A 17,846-nucleotide genomic window follows, 5' to 3' on the forward strand; every position below is an offset into this window, starting at 1 on the left:
TAATAAGTGATAATTCTCTTACATTCCTAATCGCCTACATATTGTTCTCTGTAGGATTCGACCCCGACTCATAGTTGGGTAAAATGTATTTCATGCGACTGTGTCCATTTATTTTTAGTGGTGGATTTGGACATCATCAAAATTGGTGCCGTTGCCGGGGAATAATTTGGCATAATTTAGGTTCTTTGAGAAATAAGCGTAAGTGCTTTGGTCCAAACTTGTGAATATTTGTGTAATTATCTTTCTTACCTTGGTCTATTTTTTTTTTCTTGTTTGTTCTTTGTTTATTTTCTTAGTTTTGAAAAGGAAAAACAAATGGCATCATATAATGAAAATTGGTCGGATAGTAGTTGTAGATACTTTGATGACCCTTGTCCTTATTGTGGAGGACCACACTCGTGGCAAAATTGTTTAAATTCTACCGGGGGTGGATTGTGCGCACAATCTCAAACCCACGAGTGGAGTATTTGTGATAAGTGTGATCGTCAAAATGGTCATTGAGATGATTGTGCTTATTTGTCCTTCCCTTCCTCAAGCCCCCGCTATGATGATTCTACTTTTTGTGACAAAAATTATAGGGATATGGAAGTGGAAGAAATTGAGCATGGTCAAAATGGAGAGTTTAAGCTCATGTTAGAATGCCTACTTGAAGGAGCAAACAAAGAGCAAAATGCCTTGGAGGAGCTTTTGAAAAATAGTTTCCAAAATTATTTGGTGCTTAAAAGGTTAAACTTACAAATGAGAGAAATGCTTGAAGCTTTAGAGTTCCATAAAGCCTCGAAAGTGGATGATAGCCATGAACCTTCCTTAGATGTGGAAGCCGAAAATCCTTCCTTGGCACTTGATCAAAACCAAGAAGAACTCTCAAATGCTCAAAATAAAAGGATGATGCTCATGTTGGAGGCCATTCTTGAAAATGAGGAGAATCAAAGCTTGGCACTCGAGGACTTAAAACAAGCACTAACTCAAAATGATGATAATATCCGCACCTTGGCAAATCAAATGAAAATATTGAGGAAGAGATCAAAAGAGTCTGACATCGAGGAAGAAAGTGAGCTTTATCTTAAGGAATCAAGTATTGAACTTCCGCCAACCGATTCCATGAGTATTAAAGATGCCAAGAAAAATATTGAATTAGAGTCAACCGGTGTAATTGAAAATATGGTTGAGATTGGCTCTAGTCCAGGGAAAAAGAGAATGTCAAAATTTGGGAAGATTTGCAATTTGAAGGCTTGAGGTTGCATTCCAAGCATATTTCAACCTTGGAATTGCATGGTGATATGGGAATTGAGCCGTGCGAATCCATATGGAAGTGCAAAGAAGAAAAACAAGAGCCATACATTTTACAATTTGCATATTCAAAAAGGCAAAATGACATTCCTCACATGAAAGACAAGAAATGAAAAATGAAGAAATTGAAGTTTGGCTTGATCATTTACTTACCACCACCCCCCGTTGCTCGTGGTCACAAGCTTGATTCCAAGTTAGCTACCCAATTCATATCATCCAAGTGGCGAAAAAAGTGGTAAAGTTGATCCGCGTCATGCCACAACGTTAAATGCGGTGCTTGGTGGAAGGCAACCCATCATTTTCAAAAATTTTACTCGTTTTTTAATTTTTTTTTAGAATAGCTTAGTATATTATTTTTGACTAATCTGCCATGTTTCACATTATTTGGAGTTGTTTTGAGCAAGTGGTATAGTTCCGGCAGTCCAAACCAGTAGCTGCTAGGAAATTGCAGAAACGGGTCTTCGCGTTCGAGAAGGTTTGTCTCCCAGGTCTTCGCGTTCGCGACAGAACCTCGCGTTCGCGGCCAGTGGGCTTTTCTAAAGCTTCGTGTTCGCATGGTTCCACTCGCGTTCGCGACTGTTGGCCAGATTTACTGTTCGCGTAGGCGACCATGCCCTCGCGACCGCGTAGTGTCAGATAAGTTTGAAAATTGTTAAAACACTGGAAACGAACAGTTTACCCTTTTTGTTTCTTTTTGGCTCAAGAATAACTCTCACTACTCCTTCTCCATAATCTTCAAGTCCATAATCTTCAAGCTCATTTACATGGTATGTAATTTTCTCTCTTGTCTCTTAACTCTTTCTTCTCCTTCTTGGTGTAAATCAATAGAAGAACAACCATGGTTGTTTGGCCCTTAGGGTTCAAGTTTTAAGTATTAAAATGTCAAATTCGTGTGTGAAATTGGTTGTGCTTGCTGGGTGAGGTTGGTTGAGTGTGTGTGTGTGTGATTGTTAGTGTAAACCTTTGGGCAAGATGTGTGTTGAAGTTGATTGAAAAACAAGAAGGAAAAGAGGGCACACACACTGTTTGACGAAATGCCTGAACGAAAAATAGGTCTGAGCGAAGAAGATTACCTTCGCGAACGCGATGGTCTGCTCGCGAACGCGAAGGCCAAATTCTGGCCAAAACTTTTTGACTTTCGCGAACGCGATGGTACGCTCGCGAAAGCGATGGTACGCTCGCGAACGCGATGGTACACTCGCGAACGCGAAGGTCTAAATCTGGGCAAAATTTTTTTGCTCTTCGCGAACGCAATTGTTCTCTCGCGAGCGCGAAGAGCAATCACCGGCAGTCCTTAAATTGGCGAAAAATAGTAACTTTGCACAGCTCTGCCCGGGACCTTTTTCGCCCATTTCTTCGGCCTAAATACTTCCTAATACATTGTTTTAAGTGTCTATATGAGCTTTTAACATTGTTGGTCTATTTTGTAGGTACTTTGGGCATAAAATGGATCCGGTATACAATAAAATTGAGCAATAACATGTCCTTGAAGCTGAACAAGAGGAACCCTTTGATCATGACCGGTTTCTATCTGCGGCATGTGAGAGAAAATATGATGAACTTTTGTTAAAGACCATCGTCCGGGAAAGGGGCATAAATATGGAAAAGATTGAAGCTAAAATTCCAGGCTTCTACACAAGATTGGTAGAAAGCAGGTGGATTTGTTTTGCCGAGCAACCAAATGATGCTAATTATACAGTAGTTTTGGAATTTTATGCAAACGCCTTGAGGACCGACTTCCAAGGTACCTTAGTTACTACTGTGCAGGGTGTGCAAGTCCATTTAATCCCTGAGGTAATCAATGGAATTTATAGCCTTCCCAATGCCGATAATGAGGTCTACAGAGACAGAGCTAAAGCAGGAAGAAACCAGTGGTTAGTGGACAAATTACATGATGGGGTGACCCCAAAGTGGATGACAGTGCACAAGGGAGTTGATTCTCGTGATTTCACGGCCGAGGAAAAGATATGGCTCTCTATTATCTCTTCAAGAGTCCTGCCTTCTACAAATGAAACTGATGTGACACCAGAGAGGGCACTGATAATTGCTGCTATCATGGATGGACTACCTGTGAACGTGGGGGAGCACATTGTTAGAGAAATCGAGGAAGCCACCCATGGGAGGTCCAAGAGCCTATTCTTCTCATCCTTGATCACTCGACTATGCTATGATGTTTGGGTGCTAAAACGCCCAGATGATGCTGAGAAAGGTCCGAGAAAGCCAATGATCCATCCTTTACTGAAAAGGGGACCCAGTGACAAGCAGAAAAAGAGTAGAATTGATGTGGCATCCTCTTCATTTGGGCAGTTCTCTGAGGTCACCACCGATCCCGTTGGATCCTTTGCACCTGCACCAGGGTCATTTGACACCGTGGGACCACTCCAGTCCGTCCCTCACACTATGCGTCACTTATCCAGTCAGATACACGGAGTAGATGCACACATTAGGTAGCTCATAGCTGGCCTTCCTACTGGCCCACCTGGGGCTAGCACATCTACTGGCACTGCTACCCCACTATCCCTGGATGGCGTGGTCAAAAAGCAATAACTAGTAAGATTGAGGACACGAACAATAGGTTGGAAAATATGACTCGTCGATAAGGGAAGATTGAGAAGCGGCAGAAAAAGTTCAAAGAGCATGAGAAAAAGAAAAGCAAATCCTTGTCCAAAATGATGCACAAGCTGAGTTCATTTTGTGGCTCACATGAGTCAGAGGACGACGATGATGAGGATTTGGAGCTCAAATTTCCCACCACCTCTAGCTCCGAGTGATGCAGTTTCAGGGAGCACCTCCTTGATTTTATCTTGTTTTGTTTTGTTGCATTAAGGACAGTGCAACACTTTAGGTTGGGGGTGACTCATTTACATGTGATGATGTAGTTGGAGCATGATTATTTTTTCTTTTTTGTGATAACTTATGTAGATTGGTTGACGTAGTAGTTTATTAGTGATAGTTTGAAGTTTAATTCTAACATGTTAGCATTAATTTTTCTTGTTAGTTTTTATTTTTCGTAGTAGTATTAATGAAATTCCTTGGTTTTTCTTTATACCGCGGTTCTTTTCCAAGGAATTTATTTGTGTTGAATCGGGTGACTTTTCCCTATGATGGATGGCGTGACAACTTTCTTAAGGGATTAGTCTTGTCTAGTTTTTTTTATTCTACTTTTTTTTATTATTTATTTTTAGTTAGTTTAGTAGCTAGTAGTGAATAAATTGGTTTTTGGGGGGTGATCTTGTGTCCATAAACCAACATGTGGCTTGCTTGGTGCCAACATGATTTAAACCTCGGCATATGAATTCTTGATTTTTGAAAAAGAAAATGATTGAAGTAAAGATTATTGTCATGACTTTTAGACACAATTTTTGGCTCTTTGATTCACTAAATAGTTTCTTAGGCTATATGTGACTTCCTTGAGATTCATTGGTTTCAATTGGATTTTGAATTTGTATTCCACTTGAGTTTTCATGAGCCATGTATGGTGAGATTTATTGTGGAGTTCTTTTGCATTATTTGTATTCTAGAACTTGCCCGAAATGTACTTCAAGGCAAAATCCTAGACTAACTTGGTTGGAAAAATGATGTTGGGCCTTCCTTGGACCGCTATTGTGCCTAAACTTCCTACCCTTGCATATTTTACCTAGTCAACCCCTTTTGAGACTTTAAACCTTTATTGATTTTCTTTTGGCACCCTACCTCTTTATGTACTTTGAAGTATGAACATAGGCTAAAAGCCTAAGTTTGGGGGTGAAGCTTGGAAAAGTTGTGTTGTGGAAGTTGCTTAAAAGGTAAAAGGTGATAACTTACATGCTTAAAAGAGAAAAAGAGTAATATTTGAAAAAGGGGGTATTGTGAATAAATTGAAGAGTAGGTGATAAAAAAAAATTAAAAAAAAAAGAAAGAAAGAGAAACGAAGAAAGGGTAGAAAAGTTCTTGAAGGAAGTGTACTTTGATTGTTGAAAAAATTGCAGTACTTAGGGAGGTTGTGAATCACTCTTACCGAATTGTGCCCTACCTTAACCAAAAGCCTAAACTACAACCCTTTTAAGTCCTAATTGATTTTGAACCAAGTTTGTCTACATTAGTGGAGAAATACATGAAGGGCAAGCCTATGGTACTACTTGTGTGCATTTGAATATCTTTGTGAGAGGGAGAGTTAATTCTTTCCATTTGATATCCCATGTATGTGTTGAATTGCATTTTATGAGTTGGGGATTCTCTCTTAAAAGTGTGAGGGCACATGAGATTTGAGTTGTGAATTTAATTCCATTTTCAATTGGGAGGAATGAGCGAGGGAAGATAATTGTGATAGAGAGGCAAATTTTGAAGCTTTAGTGTCATGACTTGGTTGCTACTTTAATTAATATAGTGTATGAGCACTTGAATTGAAATAAAATTTGTGAATAGTTGGTGATTCATATGCTTTCGATTAATTGTTGGTACCAACCGAAACCATTAGATTGTGCTTAAGTGAACCCTTTTGGTTTGAAATGATGTTTGGTATGCCATTGAGCTTGATTGGTAACTTTATTGAAGGATGTTCTTAGTTGTTGAATTGCTTGAGGACAAGCAATAGTTTAAGTTTGGGGGTTTGATAAGTTGGTATTTTACCCACTTATCTCTTCTTGATACTTAGGCTTTTGTATGATTTTATTGAGAAACAAAGGCATTTATTAAGGTTTATTGGTATATTTCTGGTATCAAGTGATTTAGAAGTGATGGTGAAGAAACCAAGTGAAAACGAGTCAAAAAGAAGCTAAAATGGACAAAGGAGATCTGCCCAGTGAATTATCCTTTGCGAACGCGAAGGGTTAGATGCGAACGCGAACGTATAATTGCGAACGCGATGAAGCAGGAGACAAACCTTCGCAAACGGGAAAGAAGCAAAAATCAAACCTTCGCAAACGCGAAGTATTATTCGCGAACGCGAAGAAGAAACTGGGCGGAAAAACTGGGCAGTTCTGGAATTTCACAATTTTGATCCCAAACCATTTAATACACGACCTAGCTCATTTATCAGAGAATCATATCATATCTAGGAAGATCTTTGGCTTATTTTCAGTCCATATACTAGAGAGAACAAGTTTTGGGAGCTTGCACACACACTTGAGTCTTGAAGATTTGAAGCTTTTGGTTGAGAATTTCTTACTCCTTTATGCTCATTTTTTCATTTCCTTGCTTTGTATTGTATATCTAAGTGTGTAGTATTTTATTTCCAACACTTGAATCTTGTTTATGGAAATACTCATATTTAAATTGTGGATTAAATACCTTGTTGTGCTTATGTATTGAACGATTTTTATTTATTATGAAGCAAGTTGTTGTTTCTTTAATTATTCTTGTTCTTGAATGTTTCCAAAGGGATTAGCTAAACCTAGGACTCGCCCATTTACTTCGGATTAATTTTGGGAAAAATAATTCGGGGTTGGGAAAGATTAATTAACAAGAACTTGAGGCGTTAACCCTCACTTTATAGATTCTACCTAGGGATAGAAATGAACTACTTGTAGCTATATTCGAATGTGCTTAATCTCTTAATTGTTTTAGGAATAATTCAATTAGGAAGTCCTGAGTTGAAGTCTCTAACTGGGAGATCAAGAGTATTCTGTCAAAGACTGTGAATGCCAACTGGACAGATTAGTCGAAGAAACTTGAGCCCACATGCTTGAGGATGATAGGGGGTCGACACTTTGTGAGTAACACCATATTTGGAGAGTAAAGTATCAAAAGCTTTGTTGCAAAAGTGTGATCCCCCATCACTAATGATGGCCTTTAGAGTACCAAACCTTGTGAATATGTTCTTCTTCAAGAAAGCTACCACACTCCGAGCTTTATTGTTAGGCAAAGCCACAACTTCAACCCATTTGGACACGTAATCCACAGCTACCAATATATAGGTGTTCCCACATTAGCTCACAAACAGACCCATAAAATCAATGCCCCAAACATAAAAATATCAATCTCTAGAATGGTGGTGAGAGGCATCTCATTTTTCTTGGAGATCCTGCCGGCCCTTTGGCATTCATCACAATGCTTAACGAGATCGCTAGCGTCCTTGTAAAGGGTAGGCCAATAGAATCCACAACTTAGCACCTTTGTAGCAGTTCTCGCTCCACCATGGTGACCACCATATGGCGAAGAGTGGCACGCTTCAAGAATACCCAATTGTTCTTCTTCTGGTACACATCTTCGGATAACACCATCAGTACAAATTTTGAAGAGATATGGCTAATTCCACTAGTATTCCAGGCAGTTCCGTTTGAGCTTCTTCCTTTGGTTTGAAGAGAACTCATTCGGAACAATTCCACTCACAAGATAGTTGGCCATATCGGCAAACCATGGCATCCTAGTCATAGAAATGGAAATGAGTTGTTCGTCAGGAAATGAAGCATTGATCTCAAGGCCATCATGTGGCCTCACCTCCTCCTCAAATTGGGACAAGTGGTCTGCCACTTGATTCTCACTACCCGAATGGAATCCTCGAGAATGTAAAAGTGCTATAGGGATAAGTGAAAGTGGTCTTCTCTTGGTCTTAAGGAGCAATAAGAATCTGGTTATACCCTAAATATCCATCAAGGAAGCAATAATAAGCACGTCCGGCTAACCTATCCAATATTTGATCAAGAAATGGAAGCGGAAAATGGTCTTTCCGAGTAACTTTGTTGAGTTTCCTACACACTCTCCACCCGGTGACAGTTCTAGTGGGGATCAATTCATTTTTGTCATTTGTTATCACAGTCATGCCCTTTTTATTTGGGACACATTGCACCGGCAAGATCCACGAACTATCGAAAATGGGGTAAACGACTCCGGCATCCAACCACTTGATGATCTCTTTCTTTACTACCTCATTCAATCATCTTTGATGTTTCAAGGAGGGTTTGGCATCCTCCTCCAAAATGATTTTGTGCATGCAAAAGGCAGGGCTTATACCCCGAATATCCGCCAATGTCCAACCTATTGCTTTCTTCCTCCTTTGGAACACCGCAAAGGTGGAATATACATGTACGTTAGTTAAGTACGAGGAAAGAATAACAGGTAAAGTGGAACACGGGCCTAGAAACTCATACCTGAGGTGTTAAGGCAAAGGCTTTAACTCCAAGGTGGGAGGCTCCTCGATTGAGGGCTTTATTGGTGGAGTCTTTTAGTTTTCGATATCCAATGAAACTTTTGGGGTTCATAAGTATATGATCTCATTCCTTGCAAAGCATTGACACAATCTACAAAGCCTTCCGTCTCATCCTCATCATGAATCAACAACACAGCTTCCAAGTTATCTTCAACATTTATCACAGCACTTGTGTCATTAACAATTACTTCGGTCACAAGATCCACAAACGAACACACTTCGTTGCTATTTGGCTGCCTCATTGATTTACAAACATGGAACACCACTTTTTCATTGCCCACCTGGAAGGTGAGTTCGCCAGCTTCCACATCAACTAAGGCCTTCCCTGTAGCAAGGAAAGGTCTCCCCAAAATAATTGGCACCTCGTAGTCAACCTCACAGTCAAGTATCACAAAAGCTGCGGGGAGGATGAACTTGTCGACCCGAACTAACACATCATAAATTATACCCAATGGCCTTTTCATTGTCCGATCCGCCATTTGCAACCTCATGGATGTGGGTCTTGGTTGCCCAATCCCTAACACTTTGAACACAGAATAGGGCATCAAGTTAATGCTCCCCACATTTCCTCCCCACATTTACAAGAGGACACATTATTTACCATATATTGATTTGTTGTGTTGATCCCCCTGTAGAAGGTCTATTGGATCATGGCGGTCATATCATTGTTCGGGCATTCTTTGAGACATTATCATGAGGCGGTCGGCCTCGCCTATTTAATTGAGGCTCGGGAAGAACCTCATCCACTTGATCATCATCTACCTCCTCCCCCAATGGTAAATTTTCGAGGGGCTCGTTGTTAAGGGCCATTTTGTACCTAAAAGCAATTCACAAACAAAATTAGTGACTCGGAAGGAAAGAAAGACAAAACACACAAATACCTAGATATATAGATAAATCCGTTTAACACCTAGGCAACGACACCAAAAATTGATCGTTTCCAAGCCTACACTACTATTGAGTGTAAATCCCGATGCACCCATGCTTGTAGCCATTGGTCATTTTACTTGCTTTCTAGGTTAGTTTATGTTTTCGCATTTAGCTATAATATTTTCTCAACAACCATTCTATGTGTTTGGCATTGCATAATAAGTGGTAATTCTCTTACATTCCTAATCGCCTACATATTGTTCTCTATGGGATTCAACCCCGACTCATAGTTGGGTAAATTATATTGCATGCGACCGTATCCATTTACTTTTTAGTGGTGGATTTAGACGTCATCAGGGTCCACCCCTATTTTCTACCACTTTGAAAATCATGACTTATCCGATAAATGTCACCCTTTAATACCTATTAGTCACATCTTTCTTTAATTGCCATGGTCCCACGTGAATAACACAATTTTTCTACACTTATCCACTTATACTAATTTCATATTCTCAAACTTTATACCAATATTTAACCAATTAGTCACACAATAATTTCTAAGTCTTCTTTCACTTAAAACCTAATAGACTTCGTATACCTTACTATTATGGTCATGTGGTATAGCACCAGTCCATAAATACAGAGTATTATAGCTTGTGCCGTTTTTTTTCATCCCAAAATGTCAAACTTCGACGAAACTCATTTTCTTTGATTCGTTTACCCTCTAACCTTCACGACTTTACTAACCACTTATTATATATAGCATAATGCTCATAATCTCAAAATAGTCTCATTCCCGAACTTACGTCGATTAACTTACGGCGAAACTTTAACATACGAAAATACTGGATGTAACAGAACCCACTCGAAATAACACATTTTCCATAGAGTACTCCTTCAGGGTGAGCAAGGGAGCGGTCCGCCAATTGTAAAATCACTGTGGTTGGGTGCGCCTCACCAAACCCCAATTGTCTGAACACAGATAGCGACATCAAATTGATGCTCGCCCCAAGATCACACAAAGCTCGCTCGACTGCGTGCTTACCAATAATTTGGATAGTGAAACTACCTGGATCCTTCAATTTCTGAGGTAGCTTGCTTTGAATTCTTGAGGTACATTCTTCAGTAAGTGCCATAGACTCAAACTCTACCAACCTCCTCTTATTTGCCACTATGTCCTTGATGTATTTGGCATATTTGGGCACTTCTTGCAAGATGTCTATCAACGGAATATTGTTTTGCACCTGCTTCAAAATATCATGAAATGTTTTATAAGCAGCATTATCCTTCACTTTCTGCAATCTTTGAGGGAATGGGGGTGGTGGCCTCGCAACTAATGGTAGGGGTTGCTTTACCACCGCCTCTTCAACTGGCTTCTCTGACTCTTTTTCCTTTTATGATTCTGCTTCTATGGTGGCCGATTTCTCATTAAAGGTCGCTTGTTTTCTCTTTTTCGATGGGACTTCTTCTAACTGTCTCATATTCCTCAATGACACATAATTGATAGATGCCTTAGGATTAGCCTCAGTGTCTCTTGGAAGAGCTCCAACTGGTCGAGTATTTTGGGCACTAGCAAGTTGTCCCATCTGTCGCTCCAAATTTCTCATCGATAATGCTTGGGCCTGCTGGTCAGCCATCAATTTCTTTAGTATCTCCTTAATGTGACTCGTCGGGTTTGTAGGTTGTTCAGCCTATGGTGGTCTATATTGTTGTTGAGGAGCTTGTGGCCTGTACTGATTCCGAGCATCTTAGTGTCCATCCCAAGAGAATTTTGGGTAGTTCCTCCAGGTAGGATTGTAAGTGTTCCCATACTGGTTTGTCTGGCCCCTATTTGCACTACCTACGAAACAAACAGACTCTAGATTAGCTGGGCATAAGTCGCTCGTGTGACCCTCTCCACATGCTTCACAAAATATCTGCACTTGTTGCACTGGCTGAGCTTGTTACTTGTTAATAACCATGGTCATCTTATTGACTTGATTGGCCAATATGGAAACATGCGCTGATAATGCAGAAAAAACGTCTAACTCGAGGACCCCTGCGGATTTTTGAACTATTTTTCTACCGATCTCTCCTAGCAAATCAGAATTGCTTTTGGAGAATTTGTTCAATAATGCATATATCTCATCGAAGTTTTTTTCCAATACTTGACCTCCCGCTGCAACGTCCACCACAATTTTTATCTCTGGATGGAGCCCTTCTATGAAGGTGTGAGCTAACACTTTATTTGTCTGGTTTTGATGAGGACAGTCTTTGAGCAGCCCCTTGAACCTTTCCCAAGATGAATATAAAGACTCCCCCGATTTCTGTTTAAAGGCGACTATCTCACTTCTGATCTTTGCAGTTTTGCGTGAAGGAAAGAACTATGTCAAAAATTTCCTCGACAGATCATTCCATGATATAATAGAATTAGTTGGTTCCGCCTTTAACCACCGCTTTGCTTCGCCCAATAGAGAAAACATGAACAATGTGAGCCTCACATAGTCTGGAGTGACTCCATTAGTGATATAAGTATCACTAATAGTCTGGAGTGAGTCCATTGTGGATCCTCGTGTGGAAGACCCATAAACTGCCCATTCGCATGTAGTAGCTGGATCATGCTCTATTTCAGCTCAAAGTGCCCAGTGATTCTTTCACGACCCAATTTTCCCTCTGTTGGTTATGGTGATGGCACCTAGTCTTAGGGACTAGGTAAGCTTAACATTTACTGAATAACAACAATAATTAAATAACATCTAATAATTTTTGAAATAGAAATCTCTATAAAATTTACAATTTCCAAAACCAGTAGTGTAAGTCATAAGATCAACAGAGTTCTACTACATTTTTCTAAATACAACTATTTGAAACAAAGTAAACAATGTGAATACAAATCAGAAGGTGACTCTGAAGCCTGCTAACGCAGCGACAGGTTTACCTTGAGTCTCCACAGTAGCAATCCGCACAGCTAGCTAATGCTAAACGGACTTCTAAATACCTGGATCTGCACAAAAATGTGTAGAAGTGTAGTATGAGTACACCACGGCGGTACCCAACAAGTATCAAGACTAACCTCAATAGAGTAGTGACGAGGTACAGTCAAGACACCTACTGGACTAAATAACCTGAACAAGTATAAGTATCGGAACAACAAAGTATGATATCTACACAAGGACTAGGCGAAATGGCAAATAATACGGTAATTTAAGTAAGAAAGGAAAACAACAGCTATCAGCGAAATACCATAATAATGACACAGTAGGTGTACAGAAACAAGGTCTAAATCCGGTGATCACAAATAGATGAAAGACAAATGACAACTCAACAAATGACTACTTTCACACCGGATTTTAGCCAATAACATCCACTAGGTACCGAACCTCATACTATTCACAACTCACGGGTCCCAATACCTGAACCCTAACACTTGGCATCATGTGCCCTCATTGCACTTCATAACCGCACGGACGACTAACGTGCCAAATAGAGACATTCTAACATAGAAGGCAAGTAAACAAGGGTGTGCATTTATACTCAGCAATATTAAGAAAACCTCTTAACCGATAAGAGTGCTCAACTACGTGTATGCTTGTGCAAGTGTCCTAACATGATTCATGCCAGCTAGTAAGTATAGGAAAAGAAATGGATAGCACGTAGAATGTTTGCTCACAACTTTCCACAAGATAAAGCTCACATTGGTAAGTGTACCACTACACAAACATCAACAATAAGAATGCCCCCAGGACATCATAAGTCATCACAAATCAATCCCTGACATAGCCCACCTTGTCTCGCCACATGTGCAATAATATAGTAAGTACCCGCCTTGTCTCGCCACACGTGCATAACAATGTTCCCACCTTGTCTCGCCACTTGCGTAACCCACATATATATATCCCGCCTTGTCACACCGCATGTGCAAATATCAATAGTAACAATAGCACAACAGAAACTTCGTGCAACCCCATAACAGCAACTGCACGGTAGAAACCTCGTGCATCACAATAACAACAACCGCACGGCAGAAACCTCGTGCATCACCACAACAAGTACAACAACAACAATGACAATAATAAAAGGGAACGACAAATAAGTCAACTTAGAAATTCCATAACTCAAAGAAACGGAGGAACTAATTCACAAGGAGTAGCCACAATAGAGAATGCTAGTCATAATAAGAACAACTCAACAAGAAAGGAAATACTATGTAAAAACGGTCCACAATATACAGTTCGACAACGAGGGAGCTAACACAAGTCGAATAATTCCAAATAAGGACAAGTCAACTAAATTATAAGACATCTAACTTGTTTTAAGGTTGGGCAATTAGGAAAGAGATACAACAAATTCAATAAGGATAAGCAGCAGAAAGATAATCATAGCCTCAATTAAAGATGAACAATTACAGAAGAGATAATTATAACTTCAAACAAAGATAAGCAGTTAGGAAAGGATAACATGGCAATAGAAGAGATGACAATTTCAGTTAAGGCATGGATGAATCAAATAGGCAACAAGAGTGGATCATGAAGCAATTAATTCTAACTAAAGAAGGTAGAGGTAAAACTAGTAATTAAGAAATGTATTCATAACATAACAATTGCATAATCAGTGAATACAAGGACCCAAGAACCCTAAAAGGCCAATTTTCCAAAAATAAGTCCGAGCACGTGCTCGTCACCTCACGTACACGGACTATAATTAGCATATAAGACCCAAATCCTAAGGGATTGTTCCCCCACACAAGGTTAGACAAGATACTTACCTCAAAGAAGATAAATCGATACTCAAAAATAAACTTCTCGGGTGAAATAACCTCCGGACGGCTCAAATCTAGACAAAATAACCTCAAAGCATAAATAAAACTCATAAGAAACTATTCCGGATCATAAAGCCTCAATCTTTATCAAAAACTAAAAATCAACCCAAAAATCGACCCCCGGGCCAGCACCTCGGAACCTGACAAATCTCACAAAACCCAAACACCCATTCCGATACGAGGTCAACCATACTAATATTATCAAATTCGGATACCAAATCGTCCCTCAAATCATGATTTTTCATTTTGAAAATTTTCTTCAAAAACCTCTATTTTCCTCAACTTAAAACATAAATTAAATAATAAAAATAAAGATAAAATCATGGAATATAATAAATTCTAAGTGAAGAACACTTACCCAATCGATTTGCTTGAAAATCCCACAAAGAATCGCTCAAAACCGAGGTCTAAAAGTCAAGATATGATAAAAATGCCCTAACCCTCGATTTGGAAGATATATTTTTCTGCCCAGGTGTTAAAGCATCGCGAACGCGGAAGACTACTCGCGTTAGCGAATAAGGAAAAATGAAGGCTGCCCAGATATGCTTCGCGAACATTAAAGATGGCTCGTGAACGCGGAGAGGAAAATTTGATGGTCCAATGACTGGGCTACGCGAACGCGAAGTATCGAGTGGCATACTTTCACGAACACGAAGAGGAAAAAGGCAGACCTTCAAGAACGCGAAGCGGAAATATGAGGTGAGTCAGCAGAACACTACGCGAACGCGAAAGGCACTTCACGATCGCGAAGAAGAACATCAGATGACAGAAAACAACACTTCAAAATAGGAGGAAATGACTCGTGGCCCATCTGAAACACACACGAGGCCCCCGGGACCCTGTCTAAACACACATACAAGTTCTATAACCTAACACGGCATTATAGAACTTGTATGTGTGTTTAGACAAGTTCACATCAAACAATGCCGAAACCACAAATCGCGCCATGAATCGAACTTATGAACTTCCAAATCTTTCAACTTCAAAAACGTGTGCCGAAACCTATCAAACCAACCCATAATGACGTCAAATTTTGCAGACAAGTCCCAAATGACATAACGGAGTTGTTCCAACTCTAGGAATCGTATTCCGGCCCCGATATCACAAATGTCAACTATTGGTCAAACCTCTCCATTTTTTGAACTTCAACTTTTCCAACTTTCGCCGAAATGCTTCAAATCGTCCTACGTACCTTCAAATCCAAATCTGGACGCACATCTGAATCCAAAATCACCATACGAAGCTGTTAAAATCATCCAAAACCCATTCCGGAGCCGTTTAGTGAAAAATCAAGCAGCAAAATAGTTGTTGTGTATTCAGTAGAGACGAATATTCTAGGGTTGTGATCGATTCACCAATCCTATTGTGTTTTAATTAACTCTCCCTTTCATACAATTCATTCATGGTTGCCAATTAATTGAATAATGGCTCTCGTAGTTTTTTCCCGAATTACTACTCTCATATTCAAAATAGATTAACGCATATATTCCTATGGAATAAATCTATTAAGAACGCATTAAGATTACGATATTTAATTAAGCATGGTGACTAGGTATATTCCTATCCTAACCATTAAGATTAGTCTTGCATTTATACGCGTTGGGGGAGGGGGGAGGTGGTCTTGGGCCGAAATAACCTTGTCCCGGGCGAACTAGGAAAATGTTTCCGTCACCAGCACCCCGGGTAGCATGGGGACTAGACTTTTTAACATTTTTACTTCAGCGCCACAATAGCGCCCCACGCTGCCTGTGGCGTTGCTTTGTGATTTTTTCCCTTTTCGCTTCAATTCGCGCACATTCGTCCCAAATTGCCTCCGAATGATTCATACACATAAAAATACCATAAATTAGCACAAATTATTAAATTACACCTTCGAAATCTATGAGGCATGAGTAAAATGTGAAATAATATGCATATAAATATACATACTTTAAGCCGAATATCAATATATATATAAGAGCGAGAGAGACGAACCACAGTATCAACGAAGGCAACGCCAGCGGATGTTCAAGCATTAAACCACCAGCAACTTTAAGTATTATTCCCTCATCAAAGTATTTTCAGTTGCTATATATATATGTAAAGTATATAATATATATTCTCATAATCGTTTTACTTGATATAAATAAGAAACAATATACATGTGCTTAGGGGCATAAAGTTTATGAAAAAAAAATTTCATAAAAAGAACCGAAAAATGTGTGATTGATTTTTATATAGAGCCTTCTCAGTGTCCGGAGAGTTTTAAAATTAGTTCGAGTAATAAATTCAGCCCATAAAATGTAAGGGAAAAAAAAATTAGAAATCCAAGCAACTAATTTAGGGCTTATATCAAACATCAAGGAGGAAAGTCATGAGCACTTACTAAGAAAAGTGGCTAGCAGAACAAATATCATCTCAACAAACATACCTCAACTTGGATTTTGTTTGGAGATTGTAAAATATAATAGTTGCTGGGAAATTTTGAATCTTTTCCAAGAAGAAATCCCTTCATTTTCGATATTAACCATTCTGATCCGAGGAGTGTTTAGCCCGTTTCTGATTTGGTATACATACACCATTTCTTGTTGCAAGTTGCTTCTGATCTTCCATGATCAAGTGCTCTTGACAATTGAGTTAACATGAGAATTAGGAACGTTTTTAGGAAGAGATAGATATAAGAAGGTATAGCAAATATATGTACGGTTCTTTTGTTTAAGTTTTGGTGTATCTGTAATTTTCTATAATTTTTAATTTATTTAGATGAAAAATTATAAAATTAACTTTATGTAAAGGAGATTTTCTAGAAAAGAGCCGATAAAAAGGGGATGATTGAATGTTTCTTTTCCGAAAAATCTGTGTATTATAACATCTATTTTTATTTTAATAAGGTTTTCAAGTGGCTTGTTAATAGATTGCCACTTGGCTTGTTAATAACTTGTCACTTGACTAAATGACAAGCCAAACTTTATTTCTTAAATATATATATAGATTGTTAAATAGAAATTTCTTATCGGATGAATGGAGTTAGAAAGTAAATAAGATGTAAATAAATAAAAGAAAGTAAAAGGAAACTAGTATCCAACCGAAAAAAGAGAGAAGGTAACTAGTAGCTTAGGAAATAGGAATGGCAATTTAAGGAAAGAAAGTAACTTGAGTCCCAAGCGCAACCCTCCCAAGAACTGTTAATTAGAAATTTCCTATTAGACCAAATTGCAGTTAATTACCTAAAGTAAAAAAATTAAAAAACCTTGAAAACGGAAAAGAGGAAAGTAAGTACATTATTCTTTAATTTTTTAATCTTTCTTTATTTTGTTAAGAAAACTATTTACTAGAAATTTTCTATATACTGGATGAATGAAATTATGTTAAAATAAATAAAATGAAATCGAGAAAAAGGTAAGCAAATTATTTTTTCAGATTCTTCTATTAAATTGCGGAGTATTAAGTTAGTTAAAAAAACTTACGTATTGTGAAAATCAATAAAGAAAGTAACTTAAGTCCCAAGCGTTAACCTTCCGCAGAAATCAACACGTTTTCCTCTCCTAAAAATTTGTTTCCTAAATTTTCTCTGTTGGAATTAACCTGATCAAATATCTATAAATAGTCAATTACAGCATTCACGTCAATAAGCTTCCTCCATTCGTTTAGGGTTTCGTTTCATAGTTTGTCTTCTAACTTGAGAGAACAGTAGTGGTTCTTGTCTTTGCATATTGCGGCAATTGCTATTGTCTCATTCTTGTGTTTCTCTATAAGCAAGAAAAAGAGACGACCATATATACC

General features: G+C 38.8%; 1 non-coding gene across 1 annotated transcript; it reads left to right on the top strand.

Moving 5' to 3' along the window:
* Nucleotides 1-11,518: 11,518 nt before the first annotated feature.
* Nucleotides 11,519-11,625, top strand: LOC142180480 (small nucleolar RNA R71). Its single transcript, XR_012709103.1, has one exon. It is a non-coding gene; the product is annotated as a small nucleolar RNA R71 (small nucleolar RNA).
* Nucleotides 11,626-17,846: the final 6,221 nt, after the last annotated feature.

Source organism: Nicotiana tabacum, chromosome 4, assembly GCF_000715075.1.
Source record: "Nicotiana tabacum cultivar K326 chromosome 4, ASM71507v2, whole genome shotgun sequence".
Lineage (NCBI taxonomy): Eukaryota > Viridiplantae > Streptophyta > Magnoliopsida > Solanales > Solanaceae > Nicotiana > Nicotiana tabacum.